Here is a 16,774-nt window from a genome sequence, read left to right as displayed (position 1 = left end):
TTTTTTTTTCCTTAAATAAGCTTATGAGGAAGCAATCAAGAAAGGAACACATGTAGAATATAAGGTTTTCAAACAAACGCATCCATTTTCATGAGTGGAGATTATTTTTACCTTTACCACAAAAAAAAAAAAAACCAAAACGTTATTTTGTCACCTTTGAATGAAGCACACAATTATTCTATGTTTATCATTCTGCAACTTCCATCATTCATACTTCTCGGAAAATACATACACATACTATATAGGTTTTAACTAATCATTGTTTTCCAGCATGTATTTTATGTTTTAACATTCTTTCATTCATGAAATCATGTAAAAAATCATGCATAAAGAGTTTTCAGAAATTCTCTGTCATATTCTGTCACATTCATGTTCATGTTCTTTGACTACCTGGTGCTATTAAAATGTGGGCACTTCAGCTTGAAAAATCTCAGGGACCTAACACCAGCAACAACAAAAGACCGCTAATTAAAAGACATTGACTGTGTTCTATTTATGACATTAAGGTTTAAAAAATATATGGAAATGAAAAATAAGGACAATTGAGAGTTTTAAAACGACCTAAGAAGGGATGTATTTGATTTCTTTATTTCCTCTTGACTTTCCTAGCCTCAGTTACCAGTCTACAGAATTGCTTTTTTGGGAGTTCACCCATCCTTGTGTATTCTCTGGAATTGTACTGTGTCTGTTTCTGTATATCTTGTATTTCACGTGTTAAACTAGGCATTTGTTCTGCACCCTCAGACTCCTGAAGTCACATAGTTACCTTTTTTTTTTTTACAACACCCATTTTAGAACATCCATTCTCTTTATATTCCATGATTCCTGGTTCACTCCACATTCAGACCAGCTCTCTTCAGCCTTCACTTTTGAAAAATAGCTTCTGGAAGAAAGTGACTTGAGGGCAGTAAATGGCTTAGAATTAATCCTGAGTTAAATTTGAACTGGACCTCTGATTTCCTGGATTCCAATCCTTTTTTTAGGAAATTCAATTAACCCAAACTTCAGAACCTAATTATATTCATTGTTTCAAATTAAAACTCACTTTTATCCTTTCATTCATTAAACATTTGCTAAATTTCTGTAATTGAATGTCTTCACAAATCCAAAGAAATATGCTGTCAGAAATGCTTTGTCTTCTACATAAATTTCAAGTTTATACAACTCATAATTTTTTTCAATATGCTTTTGTTGTCTTATGTCTCTCCTTTAGTTCATCAATACTTATGGGTAATCATTGTATCACTCTATCACTCCAGATCACATTTCAAACTGTCATACATCACAACTTCCCTATTAAAGCTTATTAACCCTCTGTTTGTGAATAATTGAATTCGATAACACTTCTCCCCCAAATGCTAATGTCCAGACGGTAGATTCAACATTTTTTAAGTTAGAAAGCAATGGAGAGACTAAGCCAGTCATCTCAGATAACAAAAAGGGAAATGACACTAAAATGAATAAAAATTAAAAAAAGAAGAAAATCTGGTCAAAGGTACAGTAATACTTATAGATGGCAGAGTAGACTAGGACAAAGTAGTCCAATATTCTCACTATCTAAACTATACTTCTGATTCTATGGTCACTCTTGCCACTTCTACTTTTTGGCTTCCTTTAAGTATACAGCATCACCATTCTTTGTGTATTATCAATCTATATCATCTATCTATCTATCTATCTATCTATCATCTATCTCTCTGTACATAAGTTCCAAGTATAAGCAACCATATTTTTTAATTTATTTCAGAACAAAGTAACTTTACATTAATTGAAAATTAAGGAATGTTAAAATATATTTGTTAGCAGCAAAAAGAATGTAAGTGTTAAAAAAGGAAAATGGCTGGGTGGTTTTGAGATAGATGAGGACACAGAGAAGCCAATGTGCTTTAAAATGGAGTATATAGGGGGCGCCTGGGTGGCTCAGTCGGTTGAGCGTCCGACTTCAGCTCAGGTCATGATCTTGCAGTTTGTGAGTTGGAGCCCCGCGTCGGTCTCTGTGCTGACGGCTCAGAACCTGGAGCCTGCTTCAGATTTTGTGTTTCCCTCTCTCTCTCCCTGCCCCTCCCCCACTCGTGCTCTCTCTGTCTCTCAAGAACAAATAAACATTAAAAAATAATAATAATAAAATAAAATAAAATGGAGTATATAAAGGACTAAAACTTTTGCAGCCTTCTTTTAAGTGTCTGCCACAAATAGAAGACAGTGTCAGTTTCAGTGACATTTAAACATCACCGACCTTTAGATACTTTGGGATCTGTCAAATGACGTTCAGAGCAGCAAATGAGAGAATGGTATTCAATGATTTAATATATATTCAAATGAACATTATAATAGGAGATAAGTTTCTGAAAAGGGTATATACTACTTCAAGAAATACTGGTAGAAGATTAGGATAACTTCAATTGTATGAGTATAAAGAGACTAAGAGAGTCTTTTTGGTGAGTTCTGATTATACTCTTTTGCTTTAAAAAAATTTCCTGTAATGTCAAAGAAACTTGACTAGGCTAACCTTTTCAGAATTAGAGAATTCTGACTTGCCCTGAACTGCTGATCTTTAGCCAAGTGTCTAGGGAATAAAGAGCGATTCTTTAATTTCCCAATAAGTACGTGGTTGTCACCTACACAGGACCAGGTGTCTTTTATCTTATTTCTCCACCTAGGTCATAAAAAAGACTTTGTTGGTGGTGGTGGTTTTCATTTTCTATGTGTCATGTGCCTTAGTGCTGTATATTAAAATCAAAATCACCACGATGTAATATATTGAAATGTGTGTGTGTGTGTGTGTGTGTGTGTGTGTGAAATTGCTTGGCTATCATTAAATAATTTGATCTAACTGACATTTATTAACTACTCCATCCAACAATACCAAAATATACATTATTCTCAAAGCAAATTGAACATTCATGAAGATATGATATACTTTGGGTCTAAAAGTAAACTTTAACATATTTAAAATGAAAGAGATCAAATAACATATGTTCAAAACCACAGTGGATTTAAACTAGAAGTAAATAAATAGAAACAAAGCAGGATAATCCTTATATATTTAGAATTTAATAATGCATACATATAAAAGAAACTCTCAATTAAGGATTCATGAGGATGGAATCCTTGCTTATGGACTGGAAGACACTGTATAATTAAGATATTAATTCTTTCAAGTTTAATCTGTAAATTGAACGCAATCCTAATCTAAATACAGAAAATAATTTTAGAATTTTGATAATCTGATTCTAAAGTTTATATGAAAACCAAAAGATAAAGAATAGCCAACATGATAGTGAAGAAGCATGAAGTTAGAAGACCTACATCACATAATTTCAAAATTTATTATAAGGCTGCAGTAATTAAGACACTGTGGTCATAGTGAAGAACAGGCATGTAGATAAACAGAACTGAAACTGCATAACTCAAGATGTATTATAAGCTTGCAGTAAACAAGATAGCGTCGTATTGTGAAAAAATAGGCACACGAATAGCAAAGAAGACAAAACCCTGAAACAGGCTCACACAAACAGAGACAACTGAATTTCACTAAAGACACAAAAGCAATTCCACGGGAAAATAGTAGTCTTTTCAACAAACGGTGCTACTACAAATGGGTATCCATACAGACACTGTTAAGAGAATGACGTCATGACGTGGAAAAAGTATCTGCAAAACACCTATCCGATAAAGGGCTTGTATCCAAAATATGCAAGAGATCTTAAAGCACAACAGTAAGAAAACCCACAATCCAATGAAAAAATGGGTAAAATATCTGAACAGACAACTCACTAAGGAAGATACATAGATGACAACTAAGAGTATAGAAGATGCTCTACCTCACTTATTTTTGTTAATTTAAAAAAAATTAACGTTTATTTATTTTTAGAGAGAGAGAAGGAGCGACAGAGTGAGAGCAAGGGAGGGGTAGAGAGAGAGAGGGAGACAGAATCAGAAGCAGTTTCCAGGCTCTGAGCTTTAATACAGAGCCCGATGTGGGACTCAAACCCATGAGCCTGGAGATCATGACCGGAGCTGACGTCAGCACTTAACTGACTGAGTCACCCAGGCACCCCTCTACTTCACTTATTATTAGCGAATAGCGTATTTAAAAAATTCGGAACCACTACATTACCTATTAGAATAGCTACGGCAACGATTAAACAACAGCAACAGTGGATAAACCAGTGAAACCTGACAAAACCACATGCTAGTGAGAATGCGCATTGACAGAAACTCTCAATCATTTACGGAGAGAATACACAGCCACTTGGAAGATGGTTCGGCAGTATTGTACAAAGCCAAACATAATTTCATCATGTAGTCCAAAAATCACATTCTACATATTTATCCAACTGGTATATAAGCTTAAGACCACACACAAACCTACACACAAATATTTATAGCAGCTTGATTCATAATTTTCCCAGAACTGGAAGCAACCAAGATGTCCTTCAATAGATAAATAGATAACCTAATTAGAGAAAAACATAAAATGGGATACTATTTAGCAATAAAAAGGAAATTTGCTGTCAAGCAATGGAGAGATATGGAGAAACTTTAATAAATATTACTGAGTAAAAGGATCCGTCCTGAAAAGTATATTGTTCCATAGCGTATTATTCCAATTACATGATATTCTAGGAAAAGCAAATCTGTGAAGACAAAAGAGATCAGAGAACGCCAAGCATTGGGAGTGGTTAGGGTGTGAAGGTTTTCTACGTAATGCACAGATAATCTTTAGCATGCGAAAGAATTCTGTGTGACAGTGTAATGATGGCTATGATATTATGCATTCGTCAAAACACATGGAACATTAGTGCACAAAAGGTAAACCTTAATTTATACACATTTAAAAGAGTATTTGGGACGTTGGAACTTTCTGATAAGGTATCCACACTATGATAGGAGACTCTAACAGTACTAAAAATGTGTGAAACACCTTCACTTAAGTCGGGGGGAAGCAGTGCCAATACAAATCAATTTGGAAAGAAAGAAAATCTGTAATATTAAAGGCAAAAGCAATTTCATGTATTCTAGTTTATAAAATATTTCCAAAGGCTATGTGGACATGGGTTAGTAATTGTGATACTACTATACACATATATTGGAATTAAATTAAGTAAATGGTGGTGGATTGCGGGTTTTGTAATTGGATGCTACAGATAAGCAAGGCAATGAAAATAAAATGATCTATGTGGTAATGGATAAGAATTGAAAAAAAAAGAAAAGAATTAGAGATATCACATGTACTCATGTTTCGCTTCATGTGGATGTAGATGATTGCATATAGAAATATTTATAATATATGCCTGTATATTGGTTGATAATGTATACTTATATCCTTGATCTGTCAGATAAGATGACCTCAGAGAAAACATACCCCCAGCAACAAATGTAACACCCAGATTGTATATTTAAATAACGGTCTCCAATTAAAACAACCAGAAACAACCAAGGCTTTTTGGAGAAATATACTAAGATAAGCTTAAAGCAGAAAGCAAAGAAATGCTAAGAAGAACAAAAACATGCAAAAACTAACAAGCAAACAAAATAACAAAACAAAAACATAACGCACATTGATGAATCTGTGTTGAAGACAAACATGAGTCAACTGAAAGAGCTCCTAAATGACAAAGCTGGAATCATTTGAATAGTGTGAAAGGCAGAAAGAAACACACACACACAGAGAACAGTAACTTACAGTGAAAAAGCTTGACAAACACTATTTTCAACAGGTATTCAAGGTCAACATCAACAATGATAAACCATGTTAGTATTTACCCTGGATATAATGGGGAAAATGGTATTTGACTTCTGTCGTCTTCTTCCCAAAATTCATAACCCCAATTTAATTATGACAGAAACATCAAAGAAATTCCAATATAGGAGGATCTCAAAAATACCTGATAATTATTTTTCAATATCGTCAAGGTCATCAAAAACCAGGGAAGTCTGAAAAACTGTCAAAAGAAGAGCCTAAGGAGACAGGACAACTAAATGTAAACTGCTATCCTGCATGAAATCCTGAAACAGAAAATAGACATTACCTTAAAACTAAGGAAATCTAAGCCTAATCTAAATCTACATAATCACTGATGAATTGATACACAAGTTGTTTTTAGTTTTCATTTTTAAGCTTTTATTTATTTCTCTTTTAAGCTTTTCTTTTTTAAGCTTTTCCAGTTAGAAAACATACAGTGTAATATTAGTCCCAGGTATACAATACAGTGATTCAACACTTCCATACAGCACGCAATGCTCATCACAGCAAATGCCCTCCTTAATCCCCATCGTCTATTTCACCCGTCACCTTATCCATATCCCCTGGTCGCCATCAGTTTGTTATCTATAGTTAAGAGTCTATTTCTTAGTTTGCCTCTTTTTCTTTCCCCTTCGCTCATTTGTTTTCTCTCTGCATCCCACATGAGTGAAATCAAATGATTTTTGTCATTATGATTTATTTCACTTAGCATAATGTTTTCTAGCTACAACCATGTTCTTGCAAATGGCAAGATTTCATTATTTTTTATGGCTAAGTAATATTTCATTGTATATATACATAAAACTTCTTCCTTAGCCATTCATCAGTTGAAGGAGACTTGGACTATTTTTACAATTTGCCTATTATAGATAACGCTGCTATAAATTTCAGGTGCAAGTGTCCCTTTGTATTAGTATTTTTGTATTCTTTGAGTAAATATGTAGTAGGGGAATTGCTGGTTCATAAAGTAGTTCTATTTTTAACTTTTTGAGGAACTTTCATACTGTTCCTCAGAGTGGCTGCACCAGTTTGCATTGCCATGGACAGTGCAGGAGTGTTCTCTTTCCTCCATATCTTCACCAAGACTTGTTTATCTTGCTAACGTTACCCATTCTAAAAGGTGTGAGCTGACAGCTCATTGTAGTTTTGGTTTGCATTTCCCTGAGAAGTGATGTTGAGCATCTTTTCATGTGTCTGTTGACCATCTGTATTTCTTCTTCAGAAAAATATTTTTATGTCTTCTGTCCATTTTTTAATTGGATTATTTATTTTTTCACAGAATGAATTTGAACGTTTTTCTTCCTTTTAATTTTTTTTTAGAAGAGTTTGAGAAGAATGGGTATTAACTCTTGTTTAAATCTTTAGGAGAATTTGCCTCTGAAGTCATCTTGGTCCTGAACTTTTGTTTCTTGGGAGTTTTTTGATTACTGATTCAATTTCCTTGTTAGTAATAAATCTGTTCAAAATTTCCATTTCTTCCTGATTCATTTTTTAAAAATTTTTTAAATGTTTATTTATTTTTGAGAGAGAGACAGAGCACGAGCAGGGGAGGAGCAGAGAGAGAGATGGATACACAGACTCCGAAGCAGGCTTCAGGCTCTGAGCTGTCAGGACAGAGCCTGACACAGGGCTTGAACCCATGAACCGTGAGATCATGACCTGAGCCAAAGTCAGACGCCTAACCAACTGAACCACCTAGGCTCCCATTCCTGCTTGGGTTTTGGTAGATTATATGCATCTAAGAATTTACCCATTTCTTACAGGTTGTCCAATTTGTTATCATATAATTTTTCATAATATTCTCTTATAATTGTTTGTATTTCTCTGGTGTTGGTTGTTATTTTTCCTCTGTCATTTGTGATTTTGTTTCTTTGAATCCCTTCTTTCTCTCTTTTAGTTTGATTAGAGATTAATTACTTTTTTAATATTTTTTCAAACAGCTCCTACTTCATTGATCTGTTTTATTGTTTTTTAAATTTCTGTATCATTTATTTCCGTCCTAATCTTTATTATTTCCTTTCTTCTGCTGGCTTTAGTCTTTGTTTATTGTTCTTTTTCTAGCTCCTTTTTGTGTAATGTTAGGTTGTTTATTTGAGACTTTTCTTGTTTCTTGAAGTAGACCTGTACAACTATAATCTTCCCTCTTAGGATCACTTTTGCAGCATCCCAAAGGTTTTGGTCTGTTCTGTTTTCACTTTCATTTTCATGTATTTCCATGTACTTTTTTATTTCTTCTTTTATTTCCTGGTTGACCCATTTGTTGTTTTGTAGCATATTATTTAACTTCCACGTATTTGTGGTCTTTCCCAATGTTTTTTTGTGGTTAAATTCTAGATTCATAGTATTGCAGTCAGAAGTGGTGCATGGTATGACGTCAGTCTTCTTATATTTGGTAAAACCTGTTTTTTGGCCCAAGATGTGGTCTATCCTGGAGAAGTTCCATGTGCATTGTAAAAGAATGTGTATTCTGTTGTTTCAGGATGGAATGTTCTGAATACATCTGTTAAGTCCATCTGGTGCAGTGTGTCATTCAAAGTCATTGTTTCCTTGTTGATTTTTCTGCTTAGATGATATGTCCATTGATGTCAGTGGGGTGTTAAAGTCCCCTACTATTATTGTATTAATATCAATGGTTCCCTTAAGTTTATTACTGTTTTTATATATTTGGGTGCTTCCATGCTAGGTGCATAAATATTAACAATTGTATTATCTTTTTTTTTTTTTAATTTTTTTTTTAATGTTTTTTATTTATTTTTGGGACAGAGAGAGACAGAGCATGAACGGGGGAGGGGCAGAGAGAGAGGGAGACACAGAATCCGAAACAGGCTCCAGGCTTCAAGCCATCAGCCCAGAGCCCGACGCGGGGCTCGAACTCATGGACCGCGAGATCGTGACCTGGCTGAAGTCGGACGCTTAACCGACTGCGCCACCCAGGCGCCCCAACAATTGTATTATCTTTTTATTGGATTGTCCCTTTTATTTTATGATGCCCTTCTTTGTCTCTTACTACTTTTTTTGTTTTAAAACCCACATTGTTCTAAATATGTATTGCAACTCTGGCTTACCTTTGTCCACCCTCTCACTTTCAATATGAAGGTTTATTTATGCCTAAAATGAGTCTCTTGCAGGAAGCAAGAGCAAGATAGGTTGTGTTTTTTATCCATTCTATCACCCTATGTCTTTTGATTGAGTGTTTAGTCCATTTACATGCACAGTAATTATTGATAGGTGTATTTATTGCAAGCTTTTGCTTGTTTTGCGGTTGTTTATGGATATTTGCTCTGATCCTTTCTTGTCTTTCCCCTCTTTCATGTTTTGCTGATGATCTCTAGTGATATATTCAGATTTCTTTCTCTTTTTCTCTTTGCATGCTTATTAGTGTTTCCGGTATTCAGTTACCATTAGGTTTGTAAATAACTTCTTCTGCAAATAGTAGTTTATATTAAGTTGATGGCCATTAAGTTTGAACACATTCTTTTCCCCTCTCCTCTCTACATCTTAGGTGTACGTTATTATATTTTATATCCTTTTTTGGTGAGTTCCTTGACTGATTTTCCACAGAAATATTCATTTTTACGGCTTTTGTGTTTCCTGCTTTATACTGTCACTTATGGTCTCTCCTTTCCACTCAGAGAATTTTGCAGATTTTTCCCATTCAGCAGTTTGAATATATCATGCCATTCTTCTGGCCTGCCAAATTTCTGATGAAAAATCTCCTGGTAGCCTCATGGGTTTTCCCTTGTAAGTGAAGGACTTTCTTTGTCTTGATGGTTTTAAGATTTTTTTCTTCACTGACTGCTATATTTTCCAAATTTAATTATAATATGTCTTGATGTGGGCCTGCTTTTGTTGATTTTGATGGGAGCTCTCTGTGCCTCCTGGATCTGAATATCTGCTACCTTTCTCAGATTAGGGAAGCTTTCAGGTGTTATTTCTTCAAATAAATTTTTTGCCCTCTTTTTCTTCTGGGACTTCTATAATATTAATGTTATTGTGTTTGGTGGAATCAATGAATTCCCTAATTCTATTCTCGTTTTGCATAATTCTGCTTTCTCTCTTTTGTTCAGCTTCATTACTTTCTATGACACTGTCTTCTAAGTCTGCTTCTTCTAGCCTGCTGTTCATTGCATCAATAGTGTTTATAATCTCATGTATTGCACTCTTCATCTCTGATCAATTATTTTTTAACTGTTTTATCTCTGTGGCAAAGGCCTCACTGATGTCTTCTATTCTTTTCTCAAACTCAGTGAGTATCTTTACGATTGTTGCCTTAAATTCTCCATCAGGCATGTTACTTATAACCATTTAATTAAGTTAGATCTCTGGCCATGGCCTTCTTATTCTGTCATTTTGGATACATTCCTCCATCTTGGCATTTTGTCTATGTCTCTGCCTTCTTCTCTGTGTTAGAAAAGCCACATGTGTCTTCTGCTCCTGAAAAATGCCTTATGAAAGTAAATGCCTTATGAAGAAGAGGTCATGTATTGCCCAGGGCCTAGCATTTCAGGGAGTGCCTCCAGTGCCTCTGCTATTGTGTTTTGACTGCTCTATCCTTCATTCCAGTCATCTGCAGAGGCTCTCCTTTTCTACTGTGAGGAGTGTTTAATATTCCCTAGCCTGAATGTGGTGAGTTTTAATTAACTGTGCTCTGTTCTGCTTGTGAGATGAGATGTGTCACCATCTGCTCTGGAACTGACACCCTGTAAAACTCTCAGGAGACATGGTGTGGGCAGGGGGCCTGTGCTGGTCTTCTGGAGGAGGGGTCTGACATGCTGGGACTTAGCCAAGTATGACTGAGGAGGTCAGTTCCACCAGAGTGTAGATGTATGAGGCTTGGTGTAAGCTAGTTAGGCAGCCAATGTCCACACTGTGCTACTTCCTGCAGGTGGCTCTGTGTTTATGCTGAGAGGTGGAGGAAGGAAATGGCACATCTTTGTACTGGAAAAGTGTCTCTACAAATGCTGTGTCTCAGGACATGCTCCCAAGAAGAGCAAATAATCTTCCCACTGTGTGCTCCAGGAGCTCTTCAGATCATTGTTTCCATGCTGGATGCCACCCAGGTTGTATGTCTGCCTTTTCTCCAACAGTAGCATAGTGCCCATTGGCCTGTACTCCAGCCAAGTCCACTGACCTTTAAAACTCCAGGCTTTTAAGCCTTGGTGGTTGCAATAATTCAGGCAATTCAGCCCCTCCCATTTCCCAAGCCAATGGCTATGAGGAAACGTTCTCCTTGTGCCTTCCCCTGTGGGCTCCTCTCTTACCCTTCTCCATCACCATGCCTCCTACCCTTCTACAGCAGGCAGGATTTGTTTCACCCTTAAACCACATCTTTACACTTTCTGATTTCTTCGGTACAGCCTCTTCTCTCCCATTAGTGTTTTGTCAGTCTTCAGGTTGATTTCTGGGGAATTTATGATGATTTGATATTTATTTAGTTGTATTTATGGGACAAGGTGAGCCTAGAATCCTCCTACTCTGCTGACATTTCTGTCTCTCCAGATCTGTTTTTAGTTTTCTGATGGAGTAGGATGCTCAACAATAAAAGTTACATTTAAGGTATGATTTCTGAAGCATTTTAATTAACACTAAATCCCCCCATTATCAAGAAAGGTGACCCATAATAACAAGGGATACTAAAACTTATTAAAAAAAAGCACCATAACTGTTATTACTTGAAGGATTAAATAATATCTTCAAATACACAAACCAGTTGGCTAAGACAAATTCATTCAGATCCACATGGAACATAGTTAACCTTGAGTATGTTCCTACCACTTTAATTCTATCTATAAAAAGATCACTTTATCCTAATGCTAACAACTATATAGGAAAACTATCACTTTGTTTCATTTGTTACACTGTATTCCATGTTACACTCTTAGTACATTATTTTAATTTCACCCCATTTTCATAGTACCACTTGCAAAGGTACTCCTTTAGTGTTTGTTTTTTTTTTTTTTACATTCTGCTAATGGGATTTGCCAAATAAAAATTTAATACCCAGCTATTCTGTCCAACGCATACAGGTAAACCTCTCTGATTCAGTCTACTAGCCAGCAAATGTATGTAACATTATAATTAAGTATCTGAACAGAGGCTATGACAGAAGATTATTCCTTTTAATAGGAATTTGTTCTGTGTGAAATGAAAAATAACAATGGCCAAATATTTCATGAAATTCTGTAGATTCTGTTTTAGCCAACCTTTCTTAGCTCTTTAATTAGCACTGTGAAATCTCCTCTTATTTCTCCTCACACAAGGAGTGATTAAGAGAAATTGCTGTCCTGAAAGCAATCAGAATAACTAGAAAACCTAAAGACAAGTCAGGTCTATTTGACTGATTAAGAATTGCATATATATGTGGTACATAGGTTTTCTAGATTTTATTGCAAAAGTACACAATTCCAAGAGAAGAGGAAGGAGAAGGAAAGAAAAAAAACTTTTCAAGAGACAAAGCAGTCAATGTTAACAAGACACTAATAAAAACATACTGTTTAAAATGTAATTGGAATCCTAGAAGGAAAGGAATACAGAGTAAACTTTTACAGAAAATGTCAAGAAATTTTCCAAAAATCATTAAATCAATTAAACAAATATCTTAGAAATACCATGATTCAAAATAGGTTAAAAACCAACATATACACACATGAACAAACACAAATTCAAATGATATGTCCAGTACAGCAAAGACAAAATTCTGAAAACCAAACACAAAGAAATGTTAAAGGCAATCATTGAAAAAAATGTACATTGAGGTGCCTGGGTAGCTCACCTGGTTAAGCATCTGACTCTTGGATTCAGCTCAGGCCATGATCTTACAGTTTATGAGATCGAGTCTCATGTCAGGCTCTGTGCTGACAGCATGGAGCCCACTTGGGATTCTCTTTCTCTCTCTTCCTCTCTCTCTCTTCCTCTCTCTCTCTCTCTCTCTCCCCCTGCCACTCTTCTGCTCATCACACAGACACTCTCTCAAAATAAATAAATAAAAATTTTAAAAACGTACATTATTTACAGAGGCATAAGATTATAAAATATGTAAGATTCATTACTAGAGACAATGCAAGCCAGAAGACATTGGAGAGTCATCCCCTATGTAATGAAATAAAGAAGAAAATTCAACTTAGAATATTATACCCAGAGAGACTATCTTTCAGAACTTAAGGTGAAATCCAGATTTCTTAAACAAATGAAAGGTGAGACAATATATTACATGCACAGTTGTATTAAAATAAATCTTAAAAAGTTTTATGAAAAAAGGGGTATAAAATCAGATAAAACTTTGGATTTAGACAAAGATATGTGGAGGTCTGGAAATGCTAAAAAATAAGTTAAAGTTACAAATATATATTTTTACTTATTTTAATAGGTTTAAAATATAATTAAACTTCTAAAATAAAATAATAGCTGTATATTATACACATTTGCTTTCTGTCACAATGGAGTACTTTGCATTTTTTGTTTTATATAAATAGAATTGTCAAGTGAATTCTCTTATATGCCTGTTTTTTTCACTCAGCATAATAAAGATGGAATTTACATATGTATCATATTTATATTTTTATTGCTGAGTAGTATTATATGACTATGCTACAATTTTTTAATCTACTTATCTGTTAATAGATTATTACATGATTCTGGCTATTACAAATAAAGTTTCCAAGAACATTTCTATACAAGTCTTTATATACACAGATAAATAGCTTTTACTCTCTTGAAAAAATATCTAGGAGTGGAATGACAGTATGGTATGGTAAACACAAAAACAAGCAAACAGTTTTCCAAAGTGGAGGTGCCATTTTACATTTTCTTTCTTTTTGTGGGGGAGAGGGGTTGCTATTTATTTATGGTAAATATTCCACATCCATTATCCTCTCCAGGCCGAAGTTCACTGAAACAGTGCCCAAGGCCTTTGCCAGTCCGAGGATGGAGTCATGTGACCCATCCATCCGGCAAATGGATGCACAGATATCGTTGGTTTTAAATTAGCTGTTGAACTTGCCTGTCACCTTGTCAATCTTGATCACATTCATCTGTATGGACGGTCGTCCTTGGTGATGATGACGCGGTTCTGAAAGAGCATTTAGGGGGCAGGTACCCGTCCAGGAACTCACAGGCAATATTCTGCATGCACAGGGCACACCTCCTGCCACAGCCTCCAATGTCAGTGCAGAGAGGCTATTTTACATTCTCACCAATAGTGTCTTTCAGTTCCTCCATATCCTTGCCACCCCTTGTTATGATGGTTTTTTTTTTTCTTTTTCTCTCTTCCTTTTTCTTTTTCTTTTTTTTTTTAGTTAAGCCGTTACAATATGAGTGGAGTGACATCTTATTGTGGTTTTGCTTTGGGTTTCCTTACTGATCAATGATTTTGAGCATATATAAAACATACATTTACTGGAAATAATATATATGTTTACTGAAATCATATACTTATTGGAAATCTATACCTTCTTTGAAGTAGCTGTTTAAGTATTTTCAGTATTTTTTTCTTAGTGACTTTTGAGAGCTGTTTGTGGAACTTGTCCACAAGTCTGTTAGCCAATACATGATTTACAAAAATACTCTCCCAGTTTGTATTATGTGTTTTCATTCTCTTAAGAGTGACTTTTGAAAAGCAAAAATTTTATTTTTCACAAAGTCCAATATATCAAATTCTCTTCTATGGAATATGCTTTTGTTGCAATATCTAAGAAATATTTGCCTAACCAAGTGTCACAAAGATTTTGTCTTAAGATCTCTTGAGAAACTTTCATAATTTTAGATTTTCATTTTTATATATGATCCAATTTGAATTAATTTTTGCATATAGCATAAAACATTTATCAAAGTATTTTAAATATAGGGATATGGTAATTTCAGTAACGTCCATCAAAAAGATGATTCATTTTCTCCTGAGTATACTTTGCACATTTGCTAAAATCAGTTGCCAATATACATGTAAGTCTAATCCTGCACTCTCTATTTTATTCTATAGATCATTTACCTTGACTTCACCTCCATACTTTTTGATAAGTATAGTTTTATAATGAGTCTTATAAGTAGGTTGTGCTTATCATTGCTTTTCAGACTTTTGGTTAATCTAGTACTTTGCATTTCTATTTGATTTTTATACTCATTTGTTAATTCTACAGGGGAAAAACACCTGTTTGATCTTTGATTGGGAATGCATTATATCTACACTTTGAGAAATTTTACATCTTAAATATATTGATAGTCAACACACAAAGTATATTCCTGCTTTTATTGAGATCTGTAGTGACTTTCAACAATGTTTGTAATTTTTAGTGTACAAATCTGACCATTTTTGTCAGATTTTGTGTACTTTTGATGCTATTATAAATTGCTTTTATTGCTTCAATTTCTTGAGAGTATATAGAAATATAGCAAATTTTTGTCAGTTGTCTTCTAAAACCTTACTCACCACAATAATTCTAGCATGTTATTTTAGTTTTCATTACATTGTCTACATAGCCAATCATGTCAACATCTCATGTTAAACAAGAGTTTTATGTCTTTTTTACCAATCTGAATTCTATTTTTCTTTGTCTTATTGCACTGGCTATAATCTACTACAGTGTTGAAGTAAAAGTAGTAAGATATTCTTGTCTTGTTCTGATAATGACCATTTAACATTAAGTATGATGTCAGCTGTAGGTTTTACATAAATGACCTTTATCAGGTTGAGAAAGTTTCTTTCAGTTCTCGGTTTGTTGAAAGTTTTTCTCAGGAATGAACACTGAATTTTGTAAAATACCTTTTCTATTGAGATAATCACAAGATTTGTCTTCTTATACCTGTTAAGATGGAAAATTATACTGATCCTTCTTGAAGTTAAACCAACATATATTGAATGATTTGTTCATAACAACAATAACAAAAATAATGTAGTTTCTTCACTGATAAGTATGATCTCCTCTGCATAAGATTGGGAGTTAGGGTTTTAGCGTTAGAGAAGATTATAGGACCCAAAATGTCAATGCTCACTAACCTATGGTTTATTTTAGGAAAAAGATACAGGATAGGAACAGTGTTAAGAATAAGTATTTTGACCGATGATTATAACACATACTCAAGTTTTCATTTTTCTTGCTTTATAAGAGCTATGATGGTCATTGTGATTATTCTGACCTGATCAGAAACTGCCACGGTGGTCTTATAACACAGAGGAACCAGGAAGCTTAAATTAGAGTCTCAGCTGGGGGTTCTTATACCTTGCTAGGAATGTAGGCATATTTCTTGCTATGTAAAGAGCGCCACGGAAGAGTCCTCTGGGATTCTCAGAAGGTATAAATCATCAATCTAACTGATATTAATAATCACCACTGCCAAGCTTAAACAACCCGTCCCCAAATTTGTATTAACTCTTTGAATTAACCACTGCATTTCGTAATTTAAGCAGGAGCCTGTGCCCTTTAGATACTTAAGTCGCTCAGGTCAATTCCAGGCCAACACAATTAACTCCTCATAAACCTCCCTACCCCTCAGAAAAATCCACAAAAGTTTCTCTGTTGTTAATACCCTTTTCTTTATTAGTCATCAAAATTAATGTGACTTATGGGGCGCCTGGGTGGCGCAGTCGGTTAAGCGTCCGACTTCAGCCAGGTCACGATCTCGCGGTCCGTGAGTTCGAGCCTCGCGTCAGGCTCTGGGCTGATGGCTCGGAGCCTGGAGCCTGTTTCCGATTCTGTGTCTCCCTCTCTCTCTGACCCTCCCCCGTTCATGCTCTGTCTCTCTCTGTCCCAAAAATAAATAAAAAACATTGGAAAAAATAAAATTAATGTGACTTATAATTAGACATTCATTTGCTGAACTGAAAGGATATTCTTCTAATTTTTTTGATCCTCTAACAGCAGAACTTGAAACAAGGACTTGAGTGCAGATATTTTGGGGGAGGATGAAGCCCAGAATGGAGATATAATAGAACAAAGTAAGCAATTCAGAGAATAAAGAAAATTCTGTATCAGGATGTATTATATATGTCACATTAGTAAAAAACAGATGCACAGTTCTACTAGCAGCCCTTGA

The 16,774-nt window shown here is 34.9% G+C and overlaps 1 pseudogene; it reads right to left on the bottom strand.

Annotated features, from left to right (window-relative positions):
• Window positions 1–13,590: 13,590 nt before the first annotated feature.
• Window positions 13,591–13,961, bottom strand: LOC125930413 (40S ribosomal protein S21-like; annotated as a pseudogene).
• Window positions 13,962–16,774: the final 2,813 nt, after the last annotated feature.

The sequence above is a fragment of the Panthera uncia genome, chromosome A2, assembly GCF_023721935.1.
Source record: "Panthera uncia isolate 11264 chromosome A2, Puncia_PCG_1.0, whole genome shotgun sequence".
NCBI lineage: Eukaryota > Metazoa > Chordata > Mammalia > Carnivora > Felidae > Panthera > Panthera uncia.
This window is presented reverse-complemented; position numbering and strand designations above follow the sequence as displayed.